The following is a 26,115-nucleotide window of genomic DNA, read 5'->3' on the forward strand; positions in this document are numbered from 1 at the left end:
TCTCTCAAAGGCTAGTGAAAATGTGCCATATGGTGCAGATGGGACCAGACCACAGCACGACAGGGAGGGCAACTTTTTCCCACCCTGTGCTTGACAGAGGTCATACAACAGGCTGCTCTTGTGTGCTCCTCTTTGTTACAGTCAAAGCATCATGAATCATCTCACCTGTGTTGGAATGAGCCGTATAAATGATAAAGTCCCCTGTCATGTGTATAAACACGGATACGGAAAGAGTGCCCATTTCTGACTCATCTTGCATGTCTTAAATTTTGCAACCTGAACTTTAGCCACCTTCTTTCATAACCCAGATTTACAAAAGGACTCAAGTTCAAGTTCAGTTTATTTCTAAAGCACGTTTCTGCACGGACATGGCCCAATTCCATCCATTCAGAATTCTAGCTGCTGCATTTTGGACTGTTTGTAGACTAGGGATTTGGGACTTTGATATGCTGCAATAGAGGGAGTTGTTATAATCCAGCCGAGATGTAAAGGCATGGATAGCAACCTCTGGAGAACTATCATACAAAAATAAAAAGATTTTAGAGGGATTTTGGAGAGAGAGAATGAAGGCAGAAAAAAATAGAAACTACAAAAGTGCTCAACTGTTTATCATATTTCAGGCAGTTATCAAACTCGGTACTTGGGGAGCAATTAATTAATTGAGAGACTTAAGGTTCAGTTGATTGCTTTCCCTGGAGTCTGAGGGGCCAAAGACAATAACTTCTGTTTTATCTGTGTTCAACAAGAGAACATTTTTGGAAAGACATGACATCATTAAGACATGCTGACAGAGTATCAACAAAACTTTTTTTTGTTGTTGTCACAAGCAAGTAAATTTGCGTATCATCCGCGTAACAGTAGAGGGAAACAACATATTTCCGAAAAATATAGCCCGGCGAAGAAGGTAGCAGGTGCTAAAATAGAACCCTGAGGAACCCCGCAGATTAAACAGCCTAAAGACTTGATAAAGCTTTACATTTTAACAGAAAATCTATTGTTCAAAAAATAAAGATTTAAACCAGTTTAAGACTGCCCCAGACTCACAATGTAAATGATTTGCCTCAAAAAGTGAGGGTGTATTATATCATAGGGGCATAAAAAAGTTTAAGTTTTGTGATAACTTATTTTACTGATTGTAAGGATCCAAGATTGAAGGTTGTACAAGAGGTGGATGGATTCATAGATGACAACACTTCATAATCTGTGACCTGTATCTGGGCCCTCAGATTTGTAACTCTGTCACCAAAGTATCGTATCTCAAGAGTGCAAAAGATAGATTTTGAAAAGAATTTATCAGAGGATTTAACACTAAGTTTATAACACAGAAAATAACTCAAATTAAATTCAAACAATAATCAAAAAGAATTAAAACAAATATTCAAATGTGAAATTTTTAATAACCCCTATATACTTATTTATTTATTTATTTATTTTTGATAGATTTCAAAATATACACTTAATGGACAAAAAATATGTATATATTTTTTCTCAAATACTTTCAAATATATTTTATTTATATTTTGCCTTCTATATTTCAATCCAAAAAAATACATTCACGTGTCACATTTAAAGAAAAACGTTTTGAAATATACTTTCTAAAATATATCTTGGTATATATGTTGAAATAAAATATTAAAATATATTGAAAATATATTTCAGTGAGCTTCACTGTTTACAACATATATTGAGCATATATTTAACATCTTTTTTGCCACATTTTTTTTTCCTTTTGCCTTATGCGACATATTTTAGGTCTTTTCCTGGACTTTTTTTTTTCCAATGGACTTTTTTTTCCTAAGTCATAATCAACAGCATATGAAGCTGTTTATAAGTATATTCTTCCCCAAAGCAACATTATGACTCAATGTTGACATTATGATCATGTGGATCTGTTTTTCACAAAAAGCACAATTCACACAAGTATGCGCTCACACGGATATACATATACAACAGATGGACACATGCATCAGTACAATAGAGTAACTAAGTCCAGATGGAAGCTATATTAGCTCTGCTAGCCCCAGCTGCTGTCTGAACATGACTATGTAAAATCCGTCAGATGCCCTACCCTAACAGACAGCGGCCTGTTCATAGCCATGACAACAGCTCGCCTGCCTCTGTCGGTACCCTCAAAAGCAGGATCACATGTGCCAACAGAGCAAAGTGGCAAATCACATGTATCAAGCTTTCTGATTGACCAATAGGCTCCTCAGCACTGTTTGGGTCTCACTATGGGGTAAAGGTTGGTGTCCTTTGAAGATGACAGTAATCTAACCTCTCATCACATGCAAAGAGAAAGGGCACCCAGAGTAAAATTTTATTGCTTAGAGGCAGCTCTTTTATAGCTTTTGAGACTAAATTGAGTTCTCAGATATTTTTTACATAAGTATCAATTTTGTCTCAGGTGTTTCTTTTAAAACTCAGTTGGAGAAATAAAAACAGATTAAAGTGAGACCATGCTGACAGAGTAAAATGACAGACCTATAAAATTAATGCAGACGGCATAGCTCAAATAGTTTAGTTTTAGAAAACCTGAGTACACTGAGTAAATAAATGGCTAATATAGTCACTTGGAGTCAATGAAATAGAATGATAATCTTTGGTGCAAATTCAGACACTGCATATAGCAGAAATACCACAGATACCATCTTTTGGCAAGATTATGGAGGGAATTCAATCATTCTCTTGTATTCTGTATTGGCCAGCCATTGTAGATTGGTTATACACTAGTTATTTGGTGCATTATGATGAATGGGTGCATTTGCAAATGTCCACTATGGGTTCGGACACCACTACAAATGAGTGTGGCCTCAAATAGTGCATTGAAATTATATAAAAGACAATTTTGGATACAGCTAATGTTGTCTTAGGTTAGCTTGCCAGCTGCCATCAAAACAACAACAAAAGCAGATGAACACTTCTGCCACCTACTGGACTGGAGTATGAAGCACCGTAATGGTCCCCATGCAATCCTACTGTTAAAATTGTTACACTATTGAGTCATTTTCACAAAACCTAATCAGGGCATAAAAATGACCAGCAAGCCGCATGTTGTAATGATGAGAGAAACAAAGCTTTTTGAAATTTTGAATAAGTTGAACCAATTGCTTTTCTAAATGATTCAATGTTTCAAAACTGATGCAATGACAACTTAGCCCAAACATGCATAAAAATAGCAATGGCAAATGTTTTACTGAAAGTGAAGTCTATTAAATGCAGAAATTAACAAATCATCCAATAGCCTACCATTAACTATTATTATAGGTGCTATTTTATAAAATTTTAGACGTTGTTTTGTTTATTTTATGAACGGCTTGGCTAAATATGTCAATAACAGACTAATAACTAAAACTTATATTATTAAAAATTCTAAAACAAAACAAAAATGGAGACATTGATTCATGGGTTCACAGAGATCATCACACCCTAGTGACGAACCCCTAAAATGAAAGACTATCAAAACAGTTATGGGGTAACGAAGCCCTGTTTACTATAATCATGTGACTTTGTCAGTTTGATACATGCTTTGAATCACTGGTTCAAAACAAATGATTCACACTTTCTGTCAGTCACTGTCAGCCCAATTAATTCACACAATCAGATATTTAATATATGTCTCCTTTTACGCTTCACAGAAGAAGGTGAGTCATGAGACTGTGACACTTTTTAAGCCAAAGTCTCACTTCATTCTGTGCTGTCTTGGGGAAACAATTAAGATATAAAAGAAATGTGTCTTTCCTATTGACTAAGCCATCAGGAGGACCCAGTAAAAGGGCAGCATGCCGCTCAGCTACTGTTTATGTAGAAAGCACCCCTGACCCTCACCAGGTCACACACTCTTGACTGCTCACAAATCACGGGGCCGAGGAGAGAAGGGCTTGTGTGTGTTTGTTTGTCCGCGAGCAGTGCATGTGGCATGCCTGCCCCTCACAGATGATAGGCATCCCAGGGGAGACCCCCTGCAGAAATGCATTCCTTCAGCTGCAGACGCTGTGGTGAGTCTTGTGACCACAGCTCTGATCAAATACACACCCTTTGATGAAGATCTAAGCCCTCAGGAACCCTCTCACAAGCATAAAGCAGTAACTGTTCACATGTTCACACCACTGAAGAGGTGCCAGGACTTCTGTTTAAACAGTTTATTATATGTACGACAATATTTAAAAGTATAGTTCACTCAAACATTCGGTCTTCATTTATGTTTCAAACATCACTCTCAGAAACAAAAGGTAATATGCTGATATGTACTATTTAAGGTACAGTACTAATATGTACACATTAAGTGCTTATATGTATCTTTATGGTACTAAAATGCACATTTTAGGGGTAAATGAGGTACAAATGTATATATTTGAAAGGTTACTGCCCTTGTGACAGCTTCTGTTCCTTTTTTTTTTTTTGAGAGTGTTATGACTTTATTAGCTTGCATTATTTTGTTACTGTCGATTTAATGAAGTGGGAACTAAAACAACATTGAACCCCATTGACATTTTTTTTTCCCTGAATATCTTTGTGTTCCACATAAGTGAGAAATTAGTACAGAGTTGGAACAACATGAGGTGAGAAAATAAAGTAATATATTTACTGTAACACCTGAGCAACCTCCGAACAAAAAACTATCCTCCTGGAATAAATGGTGAAGACATAAAAATCTATATTGGTCTGTTAAAAGATGAACTAGCGTAAAACAGCAGGAGATATACAGAGTGTAAAACCACATATCACATATTCTCTTTAATTTCCATTCTTTTATGAGGAGCCATAAACAGTCCTTGCTCCAGTAATAAAGGCTTAACATGGCCTGCTCAGGAACTGTGAAAGGAAATGAATGTCTTTGTTCTCGAGGAAGAGAGATGGTGAGGCACAGTTAACTTTTCTTTTATCATAAATTAGTTTATTGCACAGGTGTTTCATCTCTTGGGTAATGAAGAGTGCAAACTGCAATATACTGATTTATATACTGATATATACTGACAATAAAGTTATAAGTGTTCCTGTTTGGTTGCTGTCTTTCTTATCTGTTTGGACCAAAGTCTTGGATTCATTATGCAAGTCAGACAATACTGCTGTGGTTTTTCACTTTCAGACTCTGTCTGCTTTGAGGTCAGCTCAAGAAATGAACAATAATGCCATTGTGGAAAACAATGATAAGGAAACTCTGACGGATAAAGCAACACTTGAACTGCAAGCCAAAAACACTAATATCACCCTGCAGTTTGGCAGGAACAGCTAAACATTTGGAAATGGTTATTTAGTATTTACTGAAGTGTCAGATGCGAAATAATAATCACATTTGTAGGTTCAGATGTGTTTTGTGATATTATTCTTATTTGGAACAGCTATAAATCCAACATACATTTTTGCACTCAGGAATAAAGCACAAGGTTGGCAAAAGTTTCCCTTCTATATTAGTCAGATTTTCTTATTGATGAATAATGTAAAGCTCTTCTATGCTCCCTTCTGTTTCAAGGGAATACTGTGAGGGGGAGACAGAGGCCCAAGAGGACATTTCTAGCTCATTCATTTGTTGACTTACGGAATTTGAGGCTCTTAATATCAGCTAAACAAACTCCTTCATGGTCAGGTAAGATTTACAGACCCTTGCAGTAGGAAACATGCTGTCTTCCTACTGAACCAGTAAATCCCCAAGAGAGAGAAACTAGAGAAGAGACAAGAAGAGATGAGACAGTAAAATAAGACACAATAATGAAAAGAGAAGAGAAGAGCTACATGATAAAAGGAGAGAAAAATAGAGATGAGAACAAATGAGAAGAGCATAGATGATATGAGAATAGAACATATGAGACAAGATGAGTTGAAACAGTGAGTTGATAGAAGTTAAGAAATGAGACAAGAAGATGAAATTACATTTAAATGATAAGAAAAGAAGAGAAACAGTAGAGAAAATATATAAACAACGCAGGATTTTGAGTGATGATGAAACGACAAAAGAGTTGAGATGAGACAAGACTAAATGATAAAAGAAGAGAAAATTGGAAAAAAGGTGGTATGAGATGAGGAAAACAAGAGAAGACAAAACTAATCAGATTAATAAAGGAAGTAAAGAGACATGAAAAGAGCTGACAAGAAACAATAAGAAAACTGAGATGCAATGCAATGCTCATAATTCTGACAGTCTGTGTTGGGCGAGTGAGTTGTTAGTACAGCGGGGCTGCTCTCTGTTTGCTCAGCTTTTAATGGCCTCATCGCAGAAAATGAAATGGCAGCAAGCAAAACAGAGGCCTTATGGTGCCCAGCAGGGCTCCTGCAGGACCAGGGACCAGGGGGTGGTGGCCCCCTCTTCTGTTTTTCCTTCATACTGTTTATTTTCAATGACCTCAGATGCATGCAAACTTTTTTCCGGAAGCACCGCTGTATTTGATGTTAATGTCATTTACAGATGGTAGGTCACCAGGACAGCAAACAGCAGACATTGTGGAAAAAAATGAACTGCCTTCACCAAAAAAATTATGTCAAGGACATGAAGAATGACAATTTTTCATTATGCAACATCGATTTGATTTTATTACATTTTAATAAATCTTTTGTAATTAAATAGGAATAATTTTAAATGGTTTAAATCAAATAAAATCTGATTAAACCCTCATTCAGTAAATCAAAGTTGCTTCCGCTGTTGGATAATGCAGCAAACCGTGAAGCAGAGAGTGGCAATACTTTAACTGAACTCTAAAATAAATCTTGAAAATTGCCACAATGTGTGGCACATAACGTCATGTTTGTGACACCCGTTGAGACAGTCGTAGTGTCGCCCCGACCCTCGATTTCAAGCTCTTTGATAAGATTAGGCCTCTTAAACCTGACAGCTCGACTTGTTCTGTTTCTGAAAACAGTCCACATCTGTCTCTGCCGTCTAAAGACATTGCTTCTGCAGTCAATTCCAACAACCAGTCACATAGTACTACACAAATGATTTGATCTTTCACATTACAATAACTCAACATTCTCGTATGAATATGACAATATCATGATTTTCCTAAGATAATAGCCATGTTAAATAATATACAACCTTTTATATGATAATAAAGTAATAAGCTATGAAAGGCTGTGAGATATAATGATTTTACCACTGGTAAAGTGACCATTAATCATACAATGTTGCTGATGTGAATGGACAAAAGACACAGTCTTAAATACAGTTCTGCTGTTTACATACCTCCTGCAGAATAAGCAAGATGTTAATAATTTTAACAAAATGAGAGGGAATATAAAAATTGCAAGTTATTTTTTATTTGGTTTCATCCTGACTAAGCTCTTTCAACAGATCTTTACATATAGTCCGGTTCAAAAGATTATTTGTGTAAATTCAGTTATTATTTCATCTTTGATCCCTCTTATTTCGGTAAAAACATCTTGGATAATCTACAAGGGGTGTGTAAAATTACGAGTAGAACTGCAAACAGTTAAAATCAGATTGAGCAATTATTCTAACAAATAATACAGTTCAAGCAGCATACATTAGCTGTATAATAGTATATTTTATTAATTATAAAATAATATTAATAATGTAGTCATAGGTGTGTTTTGTCGCTATTATATAAATGATCACTGGCTATGATTATAATGTAGTCTGTGCAGTGTCAGTCTAGCATTCCTGTACTAATGTGCTGTGCTGCTTTAGCCTGTGTTGAGCCGGTCTGTTTACCAGACGAGTGTAAATCATGATATTGGGGGTCTTCTGGGCAATAGGACTGTGTTCAGGGTCAGAGCATGGTCATCTGCTAAAATCATTAGCCTCTCGGACGTGCACAAGCGCATCTACTGCATCCACCATCCTGCAACAAATCTGGCCTAGCCAGCCATTCAAAACAAGACAACCATGCACTCCAAACGCCCAGCCATTACACATGTTTGCAAGAGTAATGAATGGAAAGATGCTGAGAACACTCTCAGGACATATGACGGCATGGTTTAAATGTGGGATATGTTGATAATTAGTATTTCTAAGCATTTTAGCCAGAGATCAAAGGCCACGGATCAGGTTTAAGGTGTCTTTTACTGACAAATACACCATGTGTGGGAGTGTGGGGTGAGCTGCTTTAATAATTTTCTTAGATGCATCCCTACTACCAGTTTGATGCACAATTTTGATCTTGTAGACAGCAAGTATGTAATTGCTGGAAGTTTATCAAACAGGGAAAATTGACGTGTTCCCGATGTGTTTTTGGATTTCTTTTGAATTGTTATATTGTGATTGTCCACGTGGAGATTATGACCCTCATGCTCTGGAGTCTGCAGAACAGACAGCAAGCCTTAATTCAATATCCCTGAAGTTTCTGCTTGTGTGTGTCAAGTCTGGAGTGATGGTCCACACGTGTGTTAGAGGAATTATTTCTGATTTGACACTTTGGCCTCAGATCAAAGCATGGCCAGGACTGGAGGTCTGGGCACAATGTGTATAAAGCAGCCCACTGACAGATTCATGCTCAGACCAGCTGTTCTACCTGAAGAAACAGCTTGTACAGATTACGCCATATATTATACTAAGTGACATCCGGAATAATTTGATCCATACACTAAACCTGGAGATGAAAACCACCACCACCATTCTTCATCTCAAGCATAGCAAGAGCTCATCTAATCTTATTGAAAACAGGGCGCCCCAAATATGATGATGTCCTTAGTCTAAGACTTTTTCTATGTACACAAAAGGCCTATTTCTCACAAATCTGTCTAAATCTGTGTTAGTGAGCACTTCTCCTTTGCCGGGATAATCTATGCACCTCACAAGTATGGCATATCAAGATTTTTATTAGACAGCATGTTTATTTCACACGTGTGCCTTAGGCTGGCCTCAATGAAAGGCCACTCTAAAATGTGCAGTTTTTATCATGCGGCACAATGCCACAGATTTCGCAAGTTTTGAGGGAGCATGCAGTTGGCATTCCTGACTGCAGGAATGTCCACCAGAGTTGTTGACCATGAACTAAATGATAATTTCTCTACCATAAGCAGTCTCCAAAGGCATTTCAGAGAATTTGGCAGTACATCCAGCCAGCCTCACAACTGCAGACCACGTGTAACCACACCAGACCGGGACCTCCACATCCAGCATCTTCACCTCTAAGATCATCGGAGACCAGCCACTCGGACAGCTGCTGCAACAATTGGTTTGCATAACCAAAGAATTTCTGCACAAACTGTCTGAAACCATCTTAGGGAAGCTAATCTGCATTGTCAAATGATCACATTTGATGACATCTGGCACTTTGGAGAGTTGTTCTCTTCATGGATGAATCCCAGTTTTCACTGTACAGGGCAGATGGCAGACAGTGAGTATGGCGTCGTGTGGGTGAGCAGTTTGCTGAAGTCAATGTTGTGGATCGGTGGGACTATGCTATGGGCAAGCGTATGCTATGGACAACGAACACAGGTGTATTTTATTGATGTTATTTTGAATGCACAGAGATACAGTGATGAGATCCTGAAGCCCATTGTTGTGCCATTCATCCACAACCATCACCTCATGTGGCAGTATGATAATGCACGGCCCCATGCTGCAAGGATCTGTACACAATTCCTGGAAGCTGAAAACATCCCAGTTCTTGCATGGCCAGCATACTCACCAGACATGTCACCCATTGAGCATGTTTGGGATGCTCTGGATCTGTGTATACGATAGCATGTTCCAGTTCCTGCCAATATCCAGCAACTTCGCACAGCCATTGAAGAGGAGTGGACCAACATTCCACAGGACACAATCAACAACCTGATCAACTCTATGTGAAGGAGATGTTTTGCACTCCATGAGGCAAATGGTGGTCACACCAGATACTGACTGGTTTTCGGACCCCCCTTATAAAATAAAACCTGCTTTTTTTAGCAGCATATCAGCATAATAGAATGATTTCTGAAGGATCGTGTGACACTGAAGACTGGAGTAATGATGCTGAAAATTCAGCTTCGCATCACAAGAATAAATTACATTTTTAAATATATTAAAATAAAAAAACCCTGTTATTTTAAATTGTATTAAAATGTCACAATATTACAGTTTTATTGTATTATTCATCAAAGAAATGCAACCTTGGTGAGCATATGAGATTTCTTTTAAATAAATTAACAATTTTTACAGACCCCACTCTTTTGAACAGTGGTGAATGTTTACATGTTTTTATGTGTGATATTATAAAGATAACATGCTATTTGCTAAATTTAATGATTAGCTTGTATTTGACTTTGTACTAAAAAAAGTAATTGAAACAATGTCTGGAAAACCTAATTGTATTAAGTTTGTTTGATAAACTTCATTATTATTATTATTATTAGATATGTTATGACTGACAGAGATACCATGTTGCTATCATGTTTGCAGGTTCTCTTGTCTTCCTCCTGTTAGCCATTTGAATGCAAATGTTGGTACTGAAAGCTGCTTCCTCCACACTTCCTCACACTTGTGTTTGCATTCTTCTATAACGGTATCTCACTTGCAAAAAAACACTTCCTTTCCCTTTAACTACTAACTGATTTCCAAACAGACCGTTATTGCACCATTCAAGAGCTCAATACTGCCTGGTGTTTACAGAACATTTACAATTAAAATTAAGAGACAGATGTGTGGTGAAGGCTTTTTGTTTCGTCTTAACAACATGGCAGCATGGTGCAACTGGAGAAAACAATAACTTTCCTGAAGTTGTTGTTATAGGTTTCTATCGATCTATCTTAAGTTCCAGGGAATCTAAAGTGCTTTTAGGATTTAATTTTCACTATTTTTGAAACTCAACAGGGGGAATTGAGGACAGGCACAAACACTTTATGTTTTCCAACTGGTTTACATTCAAAACAGCCAACAAAGAGAACAAATGCGGGAACAGGTCACACTGCAACGAGAGGCTTTATGTGGTGATATCACTTACAACTTCTTTTGTCATCTACTGTTCTGATGCTGTTGCTGTTCCTTTGTTACTTGACAGAGAGCATTTGTGTCAAGGAAGAAAATCCATAAGAGATAGACTAGGGACCAGAAGTTCCTGGATGGAGGAAATGAACGTTTTGTATGTGTAGCTTGATGACAGAAGAAGCTAGTGCAAATTTATCATCCTTTTACTCAAAGCAACCAGTGTAACATTGATTGCAGATGTGAATCTAAAGAGGAAGGGAGGGAAAGAGAGAGAGTATGATGGCAGATGGTGGGGCAGAGCCCCTGAGGCTAAGAGCAATGTTATACCCTGAGACCAGGACACCTAATAATGCCCTGTTGAACCTCCCACCTGTGGCTCCACAGCAGACAATGTTATCTCATCTCCCTGACCTATTGTGCGTCTCACTGGCTGTAATGATGGTGGAGAGATCCACACTACAGTCCAGATCTCTCCCTGGAGAGATGGACCCTGGGATCAGCTCTAGAATCAATGCAGTCTCCCCATTACACCCGACCATTAACATCACCGAGATGTGATAGAGATTTTTGAGGGTCAGACATCTATAAAGAGACATGCATGCTGTATATTCGGATGTGAGGGTTCATTCCTGTACAGTGCTTTATAGTTGGTGAGTTGTGACACACAAATGGCTGTTTTCTTTTTTTTTTTTCATCAAAAAAGTTATTTGGTGTAAATTCAAAGTCAGTGGGCACCAGCAACTGAATGGTTGTTTACATTCTTCAAATTATCTTCTTTTTTCACAGGGGATAAAACATTTTCATGTTTGATTTTAAGGATGTTTTTGTTTGTTTATGTATTTTGGTGTTGTCTAGAGTTACAACTTGGTGTCCATTGTAAATTCTGAAGAAAAATCTGACTGTATATATATATATATATATATATATATATATATATATATATATATATATATATATATATATATATATACACAGCCAGAAGTTGCATTGTTTGTCTTAAATTAAAATTTGTGTACACACAGATAAAAACCCATATTTTGTGTTTATATAGCAATTAGTTGTCTCAACACGATCACCAGTTTATTTATTTATTTATTTACATTTTTGGGACTTTGCCTTTTTGATTGGACAGTTCCAGGAAATGATGGGGAGAAGGAAGGGGAGAGATCAGGGAATGACCCAAACTGGGTTCGAACTTAGGTCACCCAAACACAAACTACAGTCTCAGAGCATGTGAAGGTCTCCGACTGCAGACTTTATAATATTTATTTAAAATAAAGATGTAGAATACTTTCTATAAAGTCTGTATATATTATTCACAATAAAGTCATTTCAATTTTGTTTTTCAAAATGCACTTAATTACCATTTTTAAAACTGCTAATTAAAAATAAAAGCAGATTGTTTTCAACATTGCAGTGGAGTGATTTTCTCAGAAGAACCTTGTGAGCTTTAGAAGAGATATAACAAAGAAACATATGACGCCTTAACAACCCCCTTATCATCTCAAACACAGACACTGTCCCAAATCCCTGCACTCTCCCCACTGACTTAAATCCACACATGGAGTTTGACTGACCCAGTCTGGAATGTGCTGAAACAAGGGTCTCCTTGGATATTAAATGCCAATCAAGTGAACTTTCACATAAATACCTAACACACAGAATCTGTGACCCTCCGTTTTATTGGGTGTATCTATCTTGAATGATTTACAATGTTATTCTTCTGTAACACAGAACCAGTGCAGTGCTGAGAGAGTTGTTTCCAGTTTCAGAGAGAAGTTTTATTCACGGGTCCTCCTGATAGAAGTGCTAATCAGTGTGTTAGACTTTAATCTGCAATGTAGGTTCGCCAAACAAAGACACTCATTGTCCTTTAAAAACAACAACAACAACAACAAAAGGCGGCCAAGAGGAAAACAAAGTGGTTCAAATGCTTGGGATTTCATGCACAAAACCGTTACTGAGAACATATGAATCATGTGACAGGTGGAGCGGAGTACTGAACCTGTCAGTTAACAGATATCAATTGTAGGACCTTAAAAAAAGGTAAATCTGTATTACACACTAACCTAGTTTTATTTTTCTTAAACTTTTAATAATGTTATGAACTACTCTAGAATAAAAAGTACTCTACTCTACTCTAAAAAGAAAAGTTCCAAAAGGGGGTTGTCACAAAAATGTCATTTTGACACAAACCATTTTGGGTTCCCTAAAGTGAACATTTATTTCATAATGTTAAGAATACATTTATTACTTAAAGAAACCTTTTTCACTATAAAGAACTTTTTATGGAATGGAAAGATTCCATAGATGAGAAAGGTTCAAGAAGAAGGATTTCACAACCATTTCTGGCTCCCCAGAGAACATCTCAGTGCACAGTTCTTAAAAGAATAAAGTTTCGTAGTGTGAAGAGCATTTTAAAAATCTAAAAATACTTTTTTCCCCCTTTAATTCAATGGAAAGGTTCCATGGTGACAGCTGCATTTTTAAACAAAACAAGCTAACCAGTACAACTCAAATTCTAAATCAATGAAAAATCTTCTAATCCTTCCACCCCAAATAATAAGAAATGTAATATATTTTTATGATAGGCTACACTCTAATAAAAGGGAGTTAATTATCTAATACTGTTTTTGTAGCACTAACACAACCATTAGCAGTACAGACTGGCCTCGTGAAATCAAACATTTAAGCACACAAAGAAAAAAGCCGTAGAACCCAGATCTTTGTCCTACCTCTTATGTAAACATGGCCATTTATTGCAACCATCTTTCCCATCTTAGAAAGCCTAGAAATCTGAGTTCAGCTCACATTTCAGATTCTTTCAGATTTAATAAATCAATCGCTGCTTATGCATCATATTATGATTTGCAAATGTTCTTTTACCATGCCATTGTATCTTATCTACATAATAATGGGTTTGCAGAACAGCAACAGCTTTACTCGTTGAGAAACTTGCATTCAAATTCAGCAGGATTATTATTTGGTGCCATGAATAAAATAAACAGAGGCTAATATGTAACTAGCTCGGTCAGCTCTTAATATGCTTGGCTAAATAAAGGCCTACTCAGTGAATATTCGCCGCCAACAAGACTTTGAATCAAAACAATGCCTCCCTATGGATCTATTCACACAGAGTATGAAAATTCTTCTGACAATAAAATGAGGACTGTGATATTGTGGTTCTTAAACTGGCCTATTGTCTGACAGTTTTGATGGTATTTCTCAAATGTGTCATGTCAGCAGATGATGGTCTGTAATCAGAGCTCAATGCCATTCTCTGACCCCTGACATCAGCCCGTCTCTGCTGCTAACAGTAAGGCCTCTGCGCTGAGGTGAGATCGCTTGTGCCTCCGTGCCAAACCAGGCTGCTTCTGACAGCAGGATATTTCTCTACCGCCCTCCACACACTGTGTGGACGAAAAACAAACTCATGGCAAAGTTGCTGGGGAGAGCAAACAAAGTCTTGCTCTTTTCTGATGTCAAAACAAACATCTCTTCTTGTTACTTCTTAGAGGATAACATCTACAAGCACACGAACTCAAACAGTACTCAAGGGCTGCTGGGCAAGTAGAAATGCCATCTATACTTATGTCCGTCTTAGACTGAACCTCGAAACATTCAAAACTCATATATCATTTTTATAAACATGTCTGCCGAATGAATAAATGTCAAAACAAACCCTCCAGCTGAAATTTTATATCCAGAGACATCTATTTCAGTAAAAATGGAATTTGGACACAGAACTAAACTCTTAGAGAAAAAGTAAAACTCTAAATGGCTCATTTTTGTACCTTATTTACCCCAAATGGTACATATAAGTCTCTTAAATGTACATACAAGTAAAAATGTTTTAGTAACTTTTGAAAGAGTATCGCCCCAGTTTTGTACCTTTTGTCAATGAGAATTGACATTTCATTAATCATTGCATGAAATTGCTAACAAATGTGACTAGCGTGAACATGGTTGATCGGCCTGAAAACCTCTATATTCAAATGTTAAACAACAGTAAAATCAGATGCTAATTAACATTTTCAGCTAACAAAATTCAAGATATTGACATCTGGTGTGTTAAAAGTGTCAGTTAAAAAAAAATTATTAAAAAAAGCATCAGTATATGATTAAATGTGACTAATTTAATCATTATTATTAACCAATATATATATATTTTTATACTATACTGCCAATATAGTATGTTTTAAGCTAGACTGAGTAAACTGAGCAAAAAACTGAAGTCTTATAGTGAAAGCTCAGCCATGCACAAGCAGACAGGAAAGGGAAAGAAGAAAAGGTTGGAGGATTGATTCATAGACTGACAATAAAACGGTTGAATTAGAGCTTTGGGACAGGAAGTGGGTCTAAGTCAGAGTCTCTTATCTCACCCAGGCCCGGAGGGGGTCACACATGCCTTCAGTCCATGAGCCAGAGCAGTTCTGTTCACACACTCTCCCTAAAGCTGTCACAATGACAATTAGTGAAGATTTACACCACTTTCTAAGGAGAGCTATAATCTTAGGATTTTAACAGCAACCATCTGAGAATAATCAGTACAGATAAAGAGAGGATGAACATTCTCCTAATGAGTATTTCTCGTAAGTAGCCATTTAACAGATGCTTTTATCCTAAGTAACTAAGGTTGAATTTACTAAAGAGCTACCATCTTATTCACTAACCAGGTGCTGTCTCTGCTGGCTTTGGAGTAAAAAAAAAAAAATTCAGAAAGGTGCACACTACAATTTAAATATTTGGAGGTCCATAAATGTATTAAATTTTTTGAAAGAAGTATCTCATGCTCACCAAGGCTGCATTTATTTGATCGAATATACAGTAAAAACTGTAGTTTAATATATATTTTGAAATGGAATTTAATGTCATGGCAAAGCTGAATTTTCGGTATCAATGTCAAAAATTGTTATGTATCAATTTTGTGCTGCTTAATATTTTTATAGAAATCCTTTTTTTTTTTAAGTTTATAATTTTATTTGATAGATTTTAAAATCAATTAATTTGTAATATTACATATTTCTTTACTGTCATCTTTTAGATTTGTCACATTATATATATATATATATATATATATATATATATATATATATATATATATATATATATATATATATATATATATATATATATATATATATATATATATATGTATATATATATATATATATGTATATATATATATATATATATATATATATACACATATATATATATATATATATATATATATATATATATATATATATATATATACATATATATATATATATATATATATACATATATATATATATATATATATATATATATATATATACATATATATATATATATATATATATATATACATATATATATATATATATATATATATATATATATATATATATATATATATATATATATATATATATATATATATATAAAACCACTGCAAAAAAACATGAACTTTATAGTCTTATGTGTAATGAAACACTTTCAGTCATGTCGACAAACCCTCTACCACTGATAACAAGCCCAAAATTTTCTTTATCTTACTTAATTTTCATTAAAAAGTAAGAACTCATTAAATTAATTAATTTATTTTTCAGGTTAGACATCAACTTTCAAATGAAATTCTGTCATCATTTATCAATGGCCCTCATGTCACATCAAACCTGTACAACTTTCTTCACTAACCCAATATATATTTGTACAATAAGTGCTATTTTGGCATTCATCTGAGCTGATTCAGGTGTATGGGTTGGAGCAGAGAAATTATGCTTTATGCCAGATTACAGCATCTGCTGCAAACTGACACAAGATAGGCAACTACAATGTGCAGACTGTCAGACCAATGTATAAGATTTCAAATCTGCTCAAGCTTTAAGTCACCCTTCACTAGCATTATTAGACACAAGCACAGCGAGACTTTAATGAGCCATACTAATGCAAACACAAAAATCCCCTGGATTCCACAACAGCGCTTCCTGTGCTCTCTGCATATCTGTGTCCAGCAGCGCTGATCTGTTTGCTTAGTGGCTATTGAGAGGAAAAACTGACTCATGGTGTGCCTCGGGAAGCCCACCGACGCTATTGGCCTCGCTGCAGAGCCAGCAGCAACATAACACAGATCCCTTCAGCAGCCCCGTGTCAATTTCCCACTATGTGCACTGATGCAAACACATTTCCTGCTGAGGGAACGTTACATTCCTAGCATTGATTCTCAGTTCGTATGACTGAACTGGCTCTTCAGACAAATACATCTGATGGGAAGGCATAATTGCAAGGATGAATAGAGGTTATATGCGCCATTATGAGCTTTTCAGTTGCACTTAGCAGACTATCTAAACACTTGCCTTGGCATGGGTGTTTCAGTAAAAAGTGCACTTAAAGTGATAGAAAACCACCAACAGTAACGGTGATTTGTTTATCTTAAAATGCTTTGCTTTATTTAGATTGCTATGATTGCTGAATATGTTGGAGCTCAAATATGCTTTTTTTAATGGAGGTTACTCGCATTGGCAATTTTCCCTTTATTAATCAGTGCTTTTAAGTATTTCGAGGGGTTATTTTTCATTTCCTGTCCAAAGAGGCAGCTTCATATCTGATATGGCATGAGCCCAACTGAAACAAACTGACAAGTTTTCCCTCAGTATTCGCGGCCGATACAATCATCCGCCTCAATTTCATGCTACGCGCCGTGTGGGCCCTACCCAAAAAAGTCAGAGTTCACGGTTCGTGGAGGAACAATGCTAATTTTCAGTGTGAGAGATGGTGTGTTGGGCTCTGCGGGCCTGAGGGAGTCCCACCCATGGAGAAGGAAGAGGAAGAGTGGAGGAGGGTGGTCAGCTTCACTCACAGTGCTCGCCCTGTTTGTGCGCTCCTCTGAGAGAGACAAACAGTAAGACTTTATCGGATCAAAGTGTGCACTAATAATCTAACACCATGTTCCCACACATAACATCAGCTAGCAAAACAAGTCAGATAATAAGGAGAACAAAAGTCAAATATCAGTCTTTATCTTAACCATAAATGCCTTTTATTGTTTTCTCTGATGGTGAACAATTGCAAAAAATTGCAGATATATGTGAATCTACATTCACAAAACATTTTACTTCTGCAATGTGATGTTTTTCCAAGTGGAATAGAAAAAAAATGTAGGGAGTGACTTGATTTTATCAATGGGGAATTAATTGCATCATGTAAAGATTGCAAAGACTAACAACTCCTTTTCTTTAGAATAACATGCACCGTAACATGCAACATATTCCCCAAAAATATCAGGAATGTGCATTAATAAAGCAAATAGGGCAAATTTAGATTTCATGTTGACTTTAAGGCATTATAAATGCTGACTAGTTAAGTTTTTGTCTTCATTTGCAGCGTAATGTTCAAAACAAAGTACAAAATAAGGAAGTGTCTCACCCTACAATTAACAAAAAAAAGGCTGATATTAAAGATATCCAAAAGGCATAATATATATTTATTTGTAACTATTTGATTATACTTATAATAATTATATACTTAAAATAAAACAGTATCTGACACAAAGATTTAGCGCCTCAAACAGGGTGAGAGGATAAATCATTAAAGGCAGGGTCGGTGATTTAGTTCAACTAAAAAAATAAACTAATTAAATAAAAAAAATTCTGAAATTACGGTAATCACGATTAATCCCACCTAACAGAACACATATTACAAATGTTAATTGTGTAAAACTAATGAGTTAAACTGATTAAAAAAAAAAAAATCTATCACAAATCAGATCACCCACCAAGTGTTAGCAAAAACAGCTAGTTACTAGAAAAACTGTACTGTTTTGAAAACAGTTAAACTTGTCACACTGTAGTTGAGTTAGTAACATCACTACTTTTGGGTAAAATACTGAAATGAGATGAAAGCCTTTATAACTCTTCAATAAAACATGTTAAGTGTTATTTTATCCTCGCTTATAAGTTAGCATGGTGTGCATGTGATAATAACAACATCCAGCTCTCTGTCTCAAGGCCTTTAACACATTGCCAAACAGGATTTATGGTTCAAGCAGATATGTTTGAGCCTCCATGTAAGCAGTCCAAGAGACATTAGGGTTGTGATAAATAACTCCCAAAACAGCCAAACTGTGGACAATGGTGGGAATCTCCATTGTAGATGATGAAGAGCTTAGGTGTACAAAAACAACTGCTCACACTATAAAGCATGACAGCCATCTAAGATCTCTGCGAGCTTCTGTCTCAGCAGAGGTTGACTGATATTATGATTGTTGCACGGTAGGAAGTACATGAGGAATGTTTCTTTGACATCTGAGACCCCTAATGATCAGAACAAGGGTGGAATCCAGGAAGACAGCAGGGTGTTTTGGTGATCGGGGGTCTTCCTGGAAATTTAAAAACATTTACATTACTTGGGTCAGAGGAGCAGTGGCTGGTTAGGTTGATATTAAAGCACAGAGCTCCCTGTAGAAACCCAACCTGAACGGAAATGAATGTTTTTTTCCATTTTACCCCAATGAAGAATAAGAAGAGGAAGACTTTGCCCTAATACTCAATCTCTGGCTGGCTAGAAGGAAAAAAACTCCTCACCACCCTCACCCTATGATAAGGTCTCTGTGTTTATCTTGATTTATAATGAAAAATCTGGTGAACAGGGTTGAATAAAGAAGTAGCCTATTTTGATGTGCTGACTAACATACTAAAATTTTAACTGTAACATGACAACTTACACTTCTTATAAAATACATTTTAAAAATAATTGAAATGTACTTAACAGCAGCTTCCTCATAACAAATGTGTAATGAAAAATACATTTTAAATCATGACATGCAAGTTTCAGTCTGGGTGATTTAGATGTGAAAAAAAAAAACAGCATATGCGAGCACACTCCCCAATAAAGAAGGGTGAAGTTCATAAAAGAGGCCTGAAGCGTGTCAGATAACAGACCTACTGGCTACAGCTGCCACTTCCAGCATATAAAAGAGGCCATACGACCTCTGACTGACTCACATTTTCAAGAACATCAACGTCCATCGGATAACATTTGAAAAATGCTGCAGCCCTACTTTGTGAATAAAATTGTGAACATTTATTGTCTTTTTCTCTTGAAGGCCACGGTTTGCGTCGGGCAAGCAGCTTATTTGCTCCAGAAGAGAGCAAATCCACTAAGACCTCTCATACCACCATGAAAATCGGTAAGCAGTGCCTCAATCTATGACTTTGCATATTAAACAATGTTTTTAAACAAAGCATTTGTTGAGCAAAGTCACGCAAATAACAAAAAATGCAGCCTGTTTTTTTTTTTTTTTGTGATGGAATTGTTTGTGTTTTCTACACTAGTCCCAGAGAAAGGACATCTATCATCTGCCAAAAATATTAAAAGCTATCAAGAAAATTAAGCCATCACATTTAGCTATAACTAAAGATGTTGCCTGCATTGTCATAGTGCACTGAACCAAGAAATACACACTTGAAGGGATAGTTTACTTAAAAATTACAATTCTGTAAGTTGATCCAACCCTGGCTGCGTACAAATGATGTGCATACTATGGAAGTCAATGGGAACCAACAACTGTTTTGTCACTTTAAGCAATGCATTTTCCATCAAGTGTAAGTTTCCCCTGGCACAACACATTTCGTATTGATTTTGTAAAGCACTTGAACACTTTGGCTTTGTTCCAGTTCAGCAGCACTGTATTTTAAAACTTCTGCACTGCATTTCTCCATCTCCCTGTACATTACTATTTCTGTAATGATTAACAGACTAATTAAATTCATCCCTCACCCTATTTTCCCTTCTGCAATGTTGTTTCAAGCCTTATAATAAAACACCCTGGACTTGTCCAAATAGCTCACTTCTGTGATTTGACTCAATGCTTTCTGCCAAAACGTGCTTTGAATGTTAAATTTGGTCTTTCGCGTTTGTTTGTTGCTTCTGAATTATGACCTATTTGGCAATGAGTTATGGAATTTGCATGTTCCTGTGGGAAATCTGATGGTTTTAATCAAGTCAGATTCAGTCAGAGTTCAGTCTTCTGTACAAACTCAAGCTGTGGCTGAACACACTCTAATTTTCTTGGTTGTGTCTTTGTGGATCTTAAATTATTGATTGACACTAATAAGCTACAACTAAGGAAATTTCTGGCAAGCACTTAAAAGTCCTAAGAACAAGCAGCTTTTATCTGCATCTTGTGTCTGCAGCTCCCCGTGGTTTTGGAGTTGCTGCAGTCCAGTGATGGGATTGTCTGTGACCAGTGAATTCCACAGTTCCTTGTGTAAAGCAGTGCCAGTGACTTCATGAGTTCTCCAGCGGAGTCCCGTCTCCTCCCAGACTGCCCTGCTGTCTCCCACAAGTGCCATAAACCCACCACAGCTCTTCAGCTCCTAAATATGTTAAACAGGACACATGGAAATGAGCTGTTTTGATGTTTAGACCAAATTAGTGGACAGATTACTAAGCAATTGACTTTTATCAGCAATAGTTGCACAAATTCCCTTTTAAAATGCATTGATGATTAAACATGTATTAAGTACCTTGGAATGTGTTAAAAAAAAGCATGGTATAGGAATAGTATTTAGACACTTCAGCCAACAGAGTCAGGCACTATGAAATAGTAGATATACTTTTTAAAAGACAAGACGGAAAAAAAGCAAGTGGAGACTTTATTTATGATTTAAATATTAATTGAACATTACTACGTACCTGTGTTAATTGTCTGTTAACGTTGAGGGAAAGACACACACACACACACACACACACACACACACACACACACACACACACACACAAAGCTGAGAACTAAGAAAAATTAGTTAAGGCATTAAAGGCATTAAAAGTAATTGCAAAAAAAAAAAATATATATATATATATATATATATATAATTATTGTTATTATTATTATTATTATTAAGCAACGGAAAATATTTAAATGCAATCTTGGCATCATCTGACTTGAACATCATAAGTGTTCATCAGCATGAAACATAAAACAATGAACACCTCATACATTTAAGTTTTGACAGCCTGAAGGACTTTAGTTTTGACTAAAGTATATGAAAGTATGTAGAGTTGGAAGGACCAATAGCATTCAGCTCCATAAGCATTCACTGTCGCTGTCACGGTAACCAGTCTCCATGGGGTCAGGCCTGTTTGTGCGGTGTGGTTTTGTGAGAGTCTTTCTCTATTGTACGATTGTTCCTCTAGCGCCACACTTCCCCCTGGGGCATTCCCCATACAACATCTGTCCCTCTCAAGTCCCCTCCCCACATGCTCTGTGCGCCGCTCCCATGAAAGCATGGTCACTCGCACCTGCTAAGAGGGTCAGAGGTCGTCCCTCAAGTATTCATACACTTTAAAAAATGATTCAGGGTGATCATGTTACCACAATTTAAATGAATGTATAGATGTAAGTTAAAATTGTTTATATTTTAATATATATAATAATAATGCTCATTACATAACAATGTTGCTCATTACATTAACTTAATATTTTGCGTAATTTAAACTCAGATCTCTGCAATAACTGAATTTCTTTATTAAAATTATTCTTGTTAACTTTGGAAATTGGGTAGTGGATTTCTAGTTCCCAGCATTCTTTGCATAATTAAGGGTTCTTTTATGAGTTTTTTAGTGAAGGGAGAGGCATGTTAGTGTTTAAAGGAAAACACCACCGTTTAAAGGGAAACGCCACCGTTTTTCCATTTTTCACTATGTTCTTCCCTCAACTTAGACGAGTTGATACGGACCTCTCCCGTATCAGTGCATGCACTCAATCGCTGTAGTGTGGTGAAACTATGCTAGTGTTTAGCTTAGTACCATTCATTCCTTAGGATTCAAACAAGGATGAATTTAGAAGCTATCAAACACTTCCATGTTTTCCCTATTTAAAGACAGTTACATGAGTACCGGAAGTGTTTGTGATTAGGAGCACATGGAAGTGTTTGCTAGCTTCTAAATTCATCCCTGTTTGGATCCTAAGGAATGAATGGTGCTAAGCTAAACGCTAGCATAGTGGCACCGCATGCTACAGCGATTGAGTGCATGCACTGAGACGGAAGAGGTACATATCAACTTGACTAAGTTAAGGGAAGAACATAGTGGAATATGGAAAAACGGTAGCGCATTCCTTTAAGGCTGTTATGTTTGACATTTAAAAGAGTTTATATTATGTTGAAGTTATTGAAGTTACCATTGTGCTGAAGAGCAGACCACATGAAGGCAAACCCTACATTATCTCTATTAGCAATGACTGCACTAATGCCAGTGGCATCTTACTTGTGAATTAAATATGCATGCAAATTAAGTTACATATAGCATATGCTATGACAACTGTGGATTTGAGCTAAAAACAACAAAACATTTTTTTATATTGAATTGGTTCCAGGCCCACAAATCTGTTATTTGGAGTAACTTAAATTTTCATATATATATATGACTCCATCCGACCCAGCAGCTTGGGTTTGTTCCTCCATCTGAGGAGAATTTTCCACTGCTCATGTCAAATTCATCAAGTAATAATTCAAAACTAGGTTTCAGTGGCTTGTTCAGATGGTTTCTCATTTATTTGAACATCACAAACACTGCCAGTAATGGACAACAGCCCAGTCGACCGCATTACACAGCATTCAGTTTGTGCTCTCGTTTTCAGGACATTCAAACTAAACCCCAAAGTACTGAGCAAATCATTCAAAAGAAAAATCTCTGAAATGAATGATGAGTGTAAGAGGATTACATTTTAAGCTGCTTGGATCTAAGACATTGGTGGCCTTTTTCACAATGATGCCATAGAACAGTGATTCCATTTTGGTTAAAACATTTTTTCTTAATGTGAAGAATATTTCAATAATTTCCTTTTTCCACTACAAAGAAACTTTTGTTCAATGGAAAGTTTCCATGGATGTTAAAGGCTCTTCATGGAACCAAAGATACCACCAAAGAACATTTATTTTTATATTTTCCTAGGTTTTGCGGGTCATTAAAGCATACATGTACTTGGTACGTGTTGATGAAAACGCAGGCCGCATCTGCTGCATGGAAAAAGTCTGACCCCTGTTGCTCATGCTGACGTCCCTGTAGGAATGACCCATGTAAACCCTCTTCAATCTGTCTGAACATTCCTCCAGCATGGACAATAGCAGCTCTCACTGACTCTGGCAGATGGCTCGCCTCGGGCCCTCCAAGCCAAGCCTCTTTTGTTTACCCCTGGGCTTGATGCATATACTATCAGTCATCCTTTTCACTCTTTTTCTGTCACTCCGAGCACCACACTGGGAGATGAGCAATAGATCTTATCCTAGGACACACTGTCATAGAAAAAGCAGAGACTCTTCCGAATTTGTAGGTGCTGCCTATGGTGGTGGGCAAAGGAAGAGTGATTGGTCACAACAATGGCAGAGAGCCACTGGTGCTTTCCATTCATGCACTGAGAATAAAATGCTTGTCCATGGCTGGCTAGAAGCAAAACCAAAACAGCTTTGTAGTTATACATATACAAAAAAAGCATAAGATATTTTAGTCCAGTGGTACAGTCCCCGATTTGACTACAAAGTGACCCTGGTGCAAATATGGATCTAATAACTGTTTTAATAGACCGTGCAAAATTACTTGAAGGGGAACTCATTTCTTCAGCTGAGGTTATGGTAAAACCACATGTCTGAAGAGGCAGCTTTGAGGAACTTTGAATATGTGAGGCATCTATTCCCCTTCAGACTTTTCTGGCACATCATGCTCTTGGTGCCAGTTTGCTGTAAAAGCAAAGAGGGAAAAGTTAGTCACCATAGTTAAATTTTGTCATGACACAGGCCCAAAAGCCAGCCAGGAGAACCCAAGTTCTCTAACCGTCTGCTTGGAAATTAGCATAAAGCTGCTCTGAAAAAAAAAAAAAGGAAGAGGGCTAATTCAGAGTTTGTAGTGACAGGCTGTGCTTTCTTTAACACATCTGCTGCGTGCATGTCCGTACAGCTCACAAACAGGTCTGTTGACAGCATCTCCTTTCTTTAGACCTGAAAGACCCTTCCCACCCCCTGATTGATAGCCTTCATTTAAATCAAAATAGCTTCCTAGTCGAAAGAGAGAAAGGAGAAGCACCACTCTAGTGCACTTCTGCATAAAGCCCCTAAAAGCCGCTTTCTCTCCAAGAAGAAAGAGTTCTCTTAACCAGCCTGATACTGAGCCTAATCACATACAGAGAGAAAGAAAAGAGCTTGTGTGCCGGCCTGAGGCTTTGTACGCCTTCTTACAGCACAGATCCTCTGCTTTAACATGTCTGCCATGACACACTGTAAACAGCCACAATAAAAACTGCTAAACCACGGCCATGGTATAAACAGCTTGATTTTGTCCACATGCAATGTAATCTGAAATGTATCTAGGCAGTTTTGGCTCACAGAGAGAGTTTATTTAAACATAACACAAACAAGACCTAGGAGGACAGTTCTAATTTGCTTAGGAATGACGATGTAAGACAGTTGGGAATCAGAGGCTGAATTTCTGAAAGTGCCAGCTTGAATCACGGATACAGGATCAAGACCATGCCGAACGTCATGAAGTTATTCTAACTGGAGAAAGTGGAAAAACTGGACAGACTGAAATTATGAAACTCTTGAAATAGTCCTTATCGTACATCTGATTTACATCAGACACTTTGCAAGGTCTTACATTCTGTTTATTTCAAAGTCAAAACATAACTGTACTTTTTCTTCAGTCTTGTTTTTAGTTGCATCCTCATAATCTCACTTGGCGTGAGAGAAAGTGACGGGACCGCGTAAAAAAATAATCTTTTCTGTGGTTGCGGGTGGGTCAGGATGTTTCTCTCCCAAAGAACATTCATTTTCAGGATGACACCCAGATTTTAAATACAATGATTAAGACTGCTAGCACCTCGGCATACGGTTAGCTGTTACTATGAATAAACTGAATTGTCTGGTGGAGATGCATCCTAAATACCATTGAAGAAAAAAGCATATATTTCCCTTGTGAAGTAAATATATCTATAAAGATACAGATAGTTGTATATCACATTATAGACAATAAGTTTGAGGTCAACAATATTTGAATTTTTTTTTTTTTATTTGCACCTGGAAACATTAAAAGAACACAACATCTCTGTCAGTAATAACCTATGTATGATTGAGATGATGCAACAGACTGAAGAAATAAATTGAAATCCAGGTAGTCAAATGTGATGGTTTTCAGGAGGCCATGGAATATTTGAGAGAATAATGTTCGGAGTTAATAAGATGAGACTTTTTAAGTCTCCTTTGATCAAAAAAAAAAAA

The sequence above is a fragment of the Carassius auratus genome, chromosome 3, assembly GCF_003368295.1.
Source record: "Carassius auratus strain Wakin chromosome 3, ASM336829v1, whole genome shotgun sequence".
NCBI classification, from domain to species: domain Eukaryota; kingdom Metazoa; phylum Chordata; class Actinopteri; order Cypriniformes; family Cyprinidae; genus Carassius; species Carassius auratus.